This window comes from Emys orbicularis, chromosome 2, assembly GCF_028017835.1.
Source record: "Emys orbicularis isolate rEmyOrb1 chromosome 2, rEmyOrb1.hap1, whole genome shotgun sequence".
Taxonomy (NCBI): domain Eukaryota; kingdom Metazoa; phylum Chordata; order Testudines; family Emydidae; genus Emys; species Emys orbicularis.
Genome location: NC_088684.1, coordinates 5,855,923 through 5,865,982, shown reverse-complemented (window position 1 = coordinate 5,865,982; position 10,060 = coordinate 5,855,923).

Here is a 10,060-nt window from a genome sequence, read left to right as displayed (position 1 = left end):
CCTTCCCTCCAGTCTAGGGATGGGCACCAGAAGTGTGAGGTTTCTCCAGACCAGCTGTAAGGAAGCAGTGATGAGTTTGTCACCCAGCCACTGAGATGCACCCGTCAGCCTAAAACGTGCTGGTCCTGTGTCTGTTAATGCAGACGCGTAATGACCAGCTTGGCTTCAGCGGTGTCAAGGCTGTATCCCTACTTTGAACTTTAGGGTACAAATGTAGGGGCCTGCATGAAAACTGCTAAGCTTATCTACCAGCTTAGCTCTGGTCCCGCTGCCACCATTCTCGATGGATTCCCTCCCTGGGAAGCCTTGAGAAACCTTTCACCAATTCCCTGGTGAATACAGATCCAAACTGCTTGGATCTTAAACAAGGAGAGATTGACCCTTCCCCCCTCTTTCCTTTCACCAACTCCTGGTGAATACAGATCCAAACCCCCTTTGGATCTTAAAACAAGGAGAAATCAATCAGGTTTTTAAAAAGAAGGCTTTTAATTAAAGCAAAAGGTAAAAAATCATCTCTGCAAAATCAGTATGGAAAATAACTTTACAGGGTAATCAAACTTAAAGAGCTCAGAGGAATCCCCTCTGTCTTAGGTTCAAAGTATAGCAAAACAAGATAAGCACTCTGGTAAAATGTACATTTACAAGCTGAGAAAACAAAGTAAATCTAAGACGCCTTGCCTGGCTTTTACTTACAATTTTGAAATAAGAGAGACTTGTTGAGAAAGATGGGGAGAACCTGGATTGATGTCTGGTCCCTCTCAGTCCCAAGAGCGAACAACCCCTTAAACAAAGGACACACACAAAAGCCTTTCCCCCCCCAAGATTTGAAAGTATCTTGTCCCCTTATTGGTCCTCTGGGTCAGGTGTCAGCCAGGTTACCCGAGCTTCTTAACCCTTTACAGGTAAAAGGATTTTAGAGTCTCTGACCAGGAGGGACTTTAGTACTGTACACAGTATGGCTGTCACCCTTCCCTTTATAGTTATGACACGCCCCCCAAATCACAGATAGTGTTGGACGTTCGGTTCCACACTGGCTGTGATTTCTTCCTGGAGTTCTAGGAGAAAACAGAGTTAACAAGACACCTGTACCTTTAGACATACTACTGATTATATAAAAACTAACAATATGTTTCATTACAAGAACAATTGTTAACCAGTTAACTCTGGGAAACTTTCCCGGGAGAGTGCATCAGCCACTTTGTTAGAAGCTCCCGAAATGTGTTGTATTTCAAAATCAAAATCTTGGAGGGCTAAACTCCACCGAAGAAGTTTTTTGTTATTCCCCTTGGCGGTATGAAGCCACTGTAGCGCAGCATGGTCTGTTTGTAGTTGGAAGCGCCGTCCCCAAACATATGGGCGTAGCTTTTCCAGCGCGTACACAATGGCGTAGCATTCCTTTTCGCTGATTGACCAGTGGCTTTCCCTCTCCGACAGTTTCTTGCTGAGAAACACGACAGGATGGAATTCTTGATCTGGTCCTTCCTGCATTAAAACTGCTCCCACGCCTCGCTCGGAAGCATCTGTGGTTACTAGGAACGGTTTGTCAAAGTTTGGGGCCCTTAGCACAGGGTCAGACATGAGTGTTGCCTTAAGCTGGTTAAAGGCCTTTTGACACTTATCAGTCCACTGAACTGCATTTGGCTGTTTCTTTCTGGTTAGGTCTGTCAGCGGGGCGGCAATTTGGCTGTAGTGTGGTACAAATCGCCTATAATATCCGGCCAAGCCTAAGAAGGATTGGACCTGTTTCTTTGACTTTGGAACCGGCCACTTTTGGATAGCATCCACTTTGGCCTGTAGGGGATTTATAGTTCCTTGACCCACCTGGTGCCCCAGGTACGTCACTCTGTTTTGGCCTATTTGACACTTTTTAGCCTTAACAGTTAGTCCTGCCTGCCGGATGCGCTCGAAGACTTGTTTCAGGTGCTCCAGGTGTTCTGTCCATGAATCAGAAAAAATGGCCACATCATCGAGGTAGGCAACTGCAGATTCTCCCAATCCTGCTAGGAGACCATCTACAAGTCTTTGGAAGGTGGCGGGTGCATTTCGCAACCCGAAAGGGAGTACATTGAATTCATACACCCCTGCCTGGGTGACGAAGGCTGACCTTTCCTTAGCGGGTTCATCTAGTGGTACTTGCCAGTACCCTTTGGTTAAGTCTAAAGTAGAGATGAATTGGGCATGTCCCAATTTTTCCAATAGCTCATCTGTGCGTGGCATTGGATAGTTGTCAGGACGAGTTACAGCATTTAGCTTACGGTAGTCCACGCAAAAGCGTATTTCCCCATCTGGTTTGGGAACTAGAACCACTGGAGATGCCCATGCACTGGTAGAGGGGCGGATTATACCCATCTGTAGCATGTCCTGGATCTCCCTTTGTATAGCCGCTTGGGCATGAGGTGACTCCCGGTAGGGTGGGGTTCTAATTGGGTGAGCATTACCTGTGTCAATGGAGTGGTATGCCCGTTCGGTCCGCCCTGGAGTGGCTGAGAAAATCGGTGCAAAGCTTGTGCACAGCTCCTTTATCTGCTGTCGCTGCAGACGTCCCAGGGTCGTGGAGAGGTTTACCTCTTCCACGCCACCATTCCTTTTTCCTTCATAGTAGACACCTGCAGGCCACTCCGCGTCATCAGTTTCCTGGACTGTAAACTGGCAAACGTTTAATTCTCTAGAATAAAAGGGCTTAAGAGAATTAAATCTAAGACGCCTTGCCTGGCTTTTACTTACAATTTTGAAATAAGAGAGACTTGTTGAGAAAGATGGGGAGAACCTGGATTGATGTCTGGTCCCTCTCAGTCCCAAGAGCGAACAACCCCTTAAACAAAGGACACACACAAAAGCCTTTCCCCCCCCAAGATTTGAAAGTATCTTGTCCCCTTATTGGTCCTCTGGGTCAGGTGTCAGCCAGGTTACCCGAGCTTCTTAACCCTTTACAGGTAAAAGGATTTTAGAGTCTCTGACCAGGAGGGACTTTAGTACTGTACACAGTATGGCTGTCACCCTTCCCTTTATAGTTATGACAAGCGGGCATGGATTTCTGGCCAAAATATCCTACATGCTGGGGAGAGGATGTTTTGAGGCTCCTTTTTATGCATCCAGGCCTTCAGATTCCTTGGAAACCCACCTCAGTTTAGAACTAAAGCGGGGCTTCCCTTCTTCTCTTAGTCCTGGTCTACACTGGGGGGGGGGGTTTGATGTAAGATACGCAACCTCAGCTACGAGAATAGCATAGCTGAAGTCGACGTATCTTATTTCAACTTACCTCCCGTCCTTACGGCGTGGGATCGACGGCCGCGGCTCCCCCGTCGACTCCGCTTCCGCCTCTCGCCCTGGTGGAGTTCTGGAGTCGACGGGGAGCGCGTTCGGGGATCGATTTATCGCATCTAGACGAAACGCGATAAATCGATCCCCGATAGATCGATCGCTACCCGCCGATCCGGCAGGTAGTGTGGACGTACCCTAAGTTACGCAACTTCAACTACGTGAATAACGTAGCTGAAGTCGACGTACTTAGATCGACTTACTGTGGTGTCTTCACTGCGGTGAGTCGACTGCTGACGCTCCTCCGTCGACTCCGCCTGCGCCTCTCACCGAGCTGGAGTACAGGAGTCGACGGGAGAGCGCTCAGGGATCGATTTCTTGTGTCTAGACTAGACTTTGGTTCTCCTGGGATAGTTTTAGAATTACCTAGTGGTTAGAGCATGGGGCTGGGGGTCAGGACTCCTGGTTCTGTGTCCAGCTTTGGGAAGGGGGCTGTGGTTTCATGATTAGAGCAAGGGCTGGGAAGTCAGGGCTTCTGCCGCTGATTCTCTATGAGACTTCGAGCCAGTCACTTAGGCCTTGGAGAGGTGGTGGTAACTAGCACATTTTCAGAGTCTGGTCTAGACAAGGCCAGAGAACCCGGTTTTTTCAGAGGAACTGCGCATCTGCGGCACTCACCGACTGGCTGGAATTAGGCGTGGTCAGCACCTCGGAAAATCAGGCTCTGTGCCCTCCTGTGCCTCAGTTTCCCCATCTCTAAAACAGGGCTGGTGATACTTCCCTGCTTCACAAGGATGCTGGCAGGCTTCATTAGTCAGGGGTTACAATGCTCTAACTAATACCTATCCCTCATCAGCATGAATTTGTTTATCTGTCAATGCCTTGGCATGTTACCTGGGGTGTTGCTATTTCACAGCCCTGTATGTCAGTTCCTGCCTACCTTCCCTGGAGAGAAATCCATGCTGAGTGAGGAACGTTTGCTCTCAGCAGGAGAACTAGTGATGAATGAACTGGGAACCTTTAATGTCACTCAGGCCACATTTTACAGTCACAAGAGGCTAATCGGAGTGAAATCGCTGGCTACATTCTCTTGTGCAAACGTTAATTAAGGTGCCCACCTGCACAAGCACGTAACATATAATTTCCTATAGGGGCCCTTCCCCGTGGGTCTGTTAGGGAATGGACTATAGTCTCGGACCAGCCTTTCATGCCCATTCCATTTGCATGGCTTAAAGTGCTGCTTGGGTGAACAATCTGCTCAGCGCTTAGGCGGGTATAAGCCCCTTGCGGGAGTTCTCCTGAACTACCACACTGAGCCTCTAGGGGATTCACTCACGCTCTACAGCAGGGTTTCTCAACCCGTGGGTCGGGACCCAAAATTGGGCCGTCAGAGTGTTTCAAAGGGTCGCGTGGCAGCTCCTGTCCCACGGGGCCGGCTGTGCTCGCCTCCCTGCTCCTGGCACTTCAACCTCTGGGGTCCCAGCGCCACTCAGGTTTGGCCCAGCCATCATGACGACAGGAGTCCGGGTAGGCCAGATTTGAGTGAGTGGCTCTGCAACTCCATGACCCAGGTCACAACTCCACTCACACAAATCCAATCCAATCAGGGGGCGGGGCCAAACCTGAGCACATAAGAACATAAGAACGGCCGTACTGGGTCAGACCAAAGGTCCATCTAGCCCAGTATCCTGTCTTCCGACAGTGGCCAATGTCAGGTGCCCCAGAAGGAGTGAACCTAACAGGTAATGATCAAGTGATCTCTCTCCTGCCATCCATCTCCACCCTCTGACAAACAGAGGCTAGGGACACCATTCCTTACCCATCCTGGCTAATAGCCATTAATGGACTTAACCTCCATGAATTTATTAAAGGTTGCAGTACAGAGGTTGTAATACAGAGCGGAGAGCCAAGCCAAGCCCAGCCAGCCCCACAGCCCCGGAGCTGCAGGAATCAGCACTGTGGGGTGAGTGCCAGGCAGGACCCAACCCCTTGTGGGGCAGGACCCTACCAAAACCACCCCAGGGCCTCCACCCCTGACTATTTACTCAGTCACAACAGGCCATAAACATTTACAAATGGGTCCTGAGCCCAAAGATGTTGAGACCCACTGGCAGTAGAGGGTCAGGAGTCTGGTTCCCAGGTTGCCTGGAGTCCAGGGTGGAGATAGAACAAGATGGAAGCTACTCCAAAAGCCAAACTCAGAGACAAAGGGTTTGGTTGAGCCGCAGTGCTGGCTGGGAACGTGAAAGGGATCTTTGAAGGATTTTATAGGCAGCTATGCTAAAGGAACTACAATAGACGTTGCAAATATTTGCATGCATGTATATCTGTCTCTCGCTCTCTTTGGATACACAGAACTTGAGCACTCTCTTTATATATATATTAGCTCTTAATCAGGCAAAGGTCCCCAGAGTTTTGTGTGTGTGTGTGGAGAAAGAGAGAGAGAGAGCTCTTAATTAAGTAAAGATCCCTAGAGTGGTGTTGATACCTCAGTGACAGGCCTTCCCTACCACACAGGGGAGTTTAAAAAAAAATTAATTTAAATATGGAAATATACCTATCTCATAGAACTGGAAGGGACCAAAGGTCATTGAGTCAAGTCCAGTCTTCTGCCCTCACTAGCAGGACCAAGTACTCTCCCTGACAGCTGGTTGTGGGTTTTTTTTTTGTTGTTGTTGTTGTCCCAGATCCCTAAATGTCCCCCTCAAGGATTGAACTCACAACCCTGGGTTTAGCAGGCCAACACTCAAACCACTGAGCTATCCCTCCACAGAAGACTGGGAGGCAGTCAGGTATGACATCTGTGGGGCCATACAGGTACCTAGGACTGACAGCTACATGCCAGCGAACTTCAGCATGATCTTTGTGGAAATGTCCCTCCCTTGCCTGATGTCTTTGGACCTTACATCATGTCACGTTATATCTAACCTAGATGGTAAGCTCCCAAGGGCAGGGACGTTGTCTTTATTCTTTCTACAAAGCATCGGGGATAGCATTCGGGCTAGGAATATGACAGCTAGATAATAATGATCTCCAAAATTCAATCTCTATAAGGATTTTGTACCTCTCCCAACCCTGGAGCATCTCCCACTGATCACGCAGGTAAGAAGAAAATCTTCTGAACCTGACAAGCCAAAAGGAGATGAGCTAAAAATGTAGAAAGTGATTGGGGTGCCTCCATTTTTGGATGCCTGATTTGAGACACCTTAAAAAAGCCCGATTCTCAGGAGGCGTGTGCTTACCATGAAAGGGCCTCCCAAGACGGTGCCTAAAAACTGCTGAAAAGTCATTAATAAGAGGAGAGAGAGAGAGACGGTTGGTAGCTGCAGATCTTCACAGGCCAGGCAATGTGACCATGCAAATTGTTTTCATTACCCATCATCAGTGCTTAAGAAATAATAAATTAATAATAAAGTTGCCATTAAAAGCTGATTGGCCCATGAAATTAGAAAGCTCCTTAATGGCTGTTGCTCTTGTGGGTTTTCAGCCACCAAGAGGAGAGGCTTTGACGCTTTGCTCCCTGTATTTGTCATCGCAGCGAAGTGTCTGAACAGACATTGCAGTGGCATGGACTCAGACTCTAAAGAAAAACCCAGCACACCTCAATGAGCCGCGTCAATCGGGAGCAATTTTCCACCTGAAAACATATGTGTTGATGCTAATGTCTTCCTGGCAGAAAGCACAATGGAGAAGGACAAAGGAGTAGCCGAGCGGGAACCAGCTGTGATGCCAGAGTACGGTGCATATGGCATGAGGCACAGCTGGTACAAACAAACACTAATTTCTATGCACTTGCTACTGTATTCCAATACACAGTAACAAATAAGAACATAAGAATAGCCATACTGGAGAAACCAATGGTCCGTCTAGCCCAGTATGCTTTCTCTGACAGTACCAAATGCTTCAGAGGGAATAAACCAAACAGGGCAATTTTGAGTGATCCATCCTCTGTTGTCCAGTCCCAGCTTTTGGCAGTCAGAGGTTTAAGGCCACCAGGACCATGGTTTTGCATCCCTGCCCATCCTGGCTAATAGCTATTGATGGACCTATCCTCCATGGACTTATCTAAATCTTTTCTGAACCCAGTTATACTTTTGGCCTTCACAACATCCCCTGGCAATGAATTCCACAGGTTGACTGTGCTTTGTGTGAAGAAATACTTCCTTCTGTTTGTTTTAAACCTGCTGCCTGTTAGTATCATTGGGAGACCTCTGGTTCTTGTGTTAAGTGAAGAGGTAAATAACATTTTTTTAGTCGATTCCTCTACAGCAGTCATGATTTTATACAGCTCCCTACAAAAATCCCTTAGTCGTCTCTTTACTAAGCTGAACAGTCCCGGTCTTTTTAATCTCTCCTCAAATGAGAGCCGGTCCATACCCTTCAGCATTTTTTTGCTCTTCTTGTGAATGCCAAACACACCAGTTCTGCTTCTTCCCCAGCTCACTTTAAAGGCAACAAACAACATCTTTTCTCTTGCAGATTTGCACTATTCTTTTTCTAACTTTAGGGTTACCATATTTCAACACTGAAAAAAGAGGACACTCCACGGGGGCCCTGGCCCCGCCCCAACCCCGCCCCTTCCCCACCCCCGGCCCTGCCCCAACCCCGCCCCTGCCCCGCCCCCATTCCGACCTCTTCCCCAAAGTCCCTGCCCCAACTCTGCCTCCTCCTCTGAGCACCCCGCATTCCCCCTCCTCCCTCCCGCTCTGATCTTGGTTGGGGGTTGCTAAGTGCTTCCCTGCTCCCCACTCACCCTGCAGCCTCTGCACCCCCCCTTGCCCTGCAGCCTCTGTGACCCCTGCTCCCCACTCGCCCTGCAGCCCCTGCACCCCCCCGCCCCTGCAACGTCTGCGCCCCCCGCCTGCCGTGCCCCTGCGCCCCCCTGCCCCTGCAGCCTCTATGCCCCTGCCTGCCCTGCTCCTCCTCACCCTGCAGCCTCTGCGCCCCCCACCTGCCCGGCTCCCCCGCTCACCCGGCAGCCTCTGCCTGGCGGGGGCTTCAGACGCTCAGCGGCGACCGGGGTGGTGCGGGTCCCTGCAGCCCCGGCACTCCCCGCCCCGCACCGCAGCCTCCTTCCTGCCACCGCCAAGCACGTTCCCCGCTGGAAACAGCTCCCGCGGCGCTGGGTTCGAGCCGCGCGGTGCGACGGGGCCGCAGGAAGGGTCCCCCAGTGGCCGGGGGGTCCCCGCCCGCGAGGGAAGCCCGAGCCGCTGGCTGGGCCCGGCCTCCCCGTGGTCCTGCGGGCTCGGCTGGGGCGCGCGGTCCGCCCGGCCTCCAGGGGCAGCAGCGGCCCCTCCGCCGCCTTCTGCGGCTGCACCCCCCCCTTCCCCCGCCTGAGCTCGCCACAATGTAGCTGGGCTGCGCTGCGGACCCGACGGGTCGTGCTGGGGCCGGGCGGACCCTGGCTTATGCCTCCCTATTTCCCCGGACATGTCCGGCTTTTTGAAAATTCCCCCCGGACGGGGGTTTGAGTACCAAAAAGCCGGACATGTCCCGGGAAATCCGGACATATGGTAACCCTATCTAACTTGCTTTCTTCCTTCCCAGCAACTGCCTCTTGCTGTGGATGAAATCTACTAGAGCTATGACTCGGTCTGAGCCAGAACCTCAGCTTGTGTAGATCAACACAACTGACTTGAATGGATGCTGATTTACACCTCTTCATGCTCTGCGGGCCTCTCTCTGCTCTTGTTCACACAGGGGAAGGAATAATCTCAAAATGTGTCACAGCTCCACGGTTGGTTGAAAAGCAAAACCCAAACAAATCCATGAAATCTTCCTTGAATTTTGGAGGACAATTGCCATAGAAAATTTGCAAATATGAACTATTTAGATTAGCTGCATCAATATCACTCCAATATTGTTGGGATAGCTGTAGTGGAGTGGATACAGCTGTAATTTAGAAATTATTATTATCATAATGTATTAATGTCTATTACTTTAGCATCCACAGACGCCCGTCCGGATCAGGGCCACATTGTGCTTTTTACAGACATATATGTCTGCTTCAAACAACTGAAAATTGCTGCTCCTAGGACAACTTCAGGAAATGGCACATGAACAGTCCAGACTGAGATACTACAGGAAGATAGAAGGAAATCTAACACCTACAAACCCTCAACTTGAAGCCAAGAATGTAACAAGATTCAAAAAGGGACTGGATATTCCTGTAGATAACAAGAATATGCAGAGTGATCATTATTAACGCTAACAAATATTTTGGAAGAGATACTAAACCTTCAGGCCTTAAAACCAGAAATCGAGAGGACACCTAATGTGAAGGGCAGATTTTCCCACAAATGCTGGGGTGGTCACATCTTACACCTTAAGAACATAAGAACGGCCTTACTGGGCCAGACCAATGGGTCATCTAGCCCAGTATCCTGTCTTCCGACAGTGGCCAATGCTGGGTGCTTCCGAGGCAATGAACAGAACAGGGAATCAGCAAATGATCCATCTCACGTCGCCCATGTCTAGCTCCTGGCAAACAGAGGCTAGAGACACCATCCCTGCCCATCTTGGCTAATAGCCATTGATGGACCTGTCCTCCATGAACTTATCTAATTCTTTTTTGAATCCTGTTATAGTCTTGGCCTTCACAACATCCTCTGGCAAGGAGTTCCACAGGTTGACTGTGCTCTGCACTGTGCGTTGTGATACCTTCCTTTGGAGCATCTGGTTCTGGTCACTGTCAGAGCCAGGATACTGGGCTAGATGGACCTTGGGTCTGATCCAATCTGGCAACCTCTATATTCCTAACTAGCAGAGTACAGATTGAAATTCCTGAATCAGCTAAGCACAC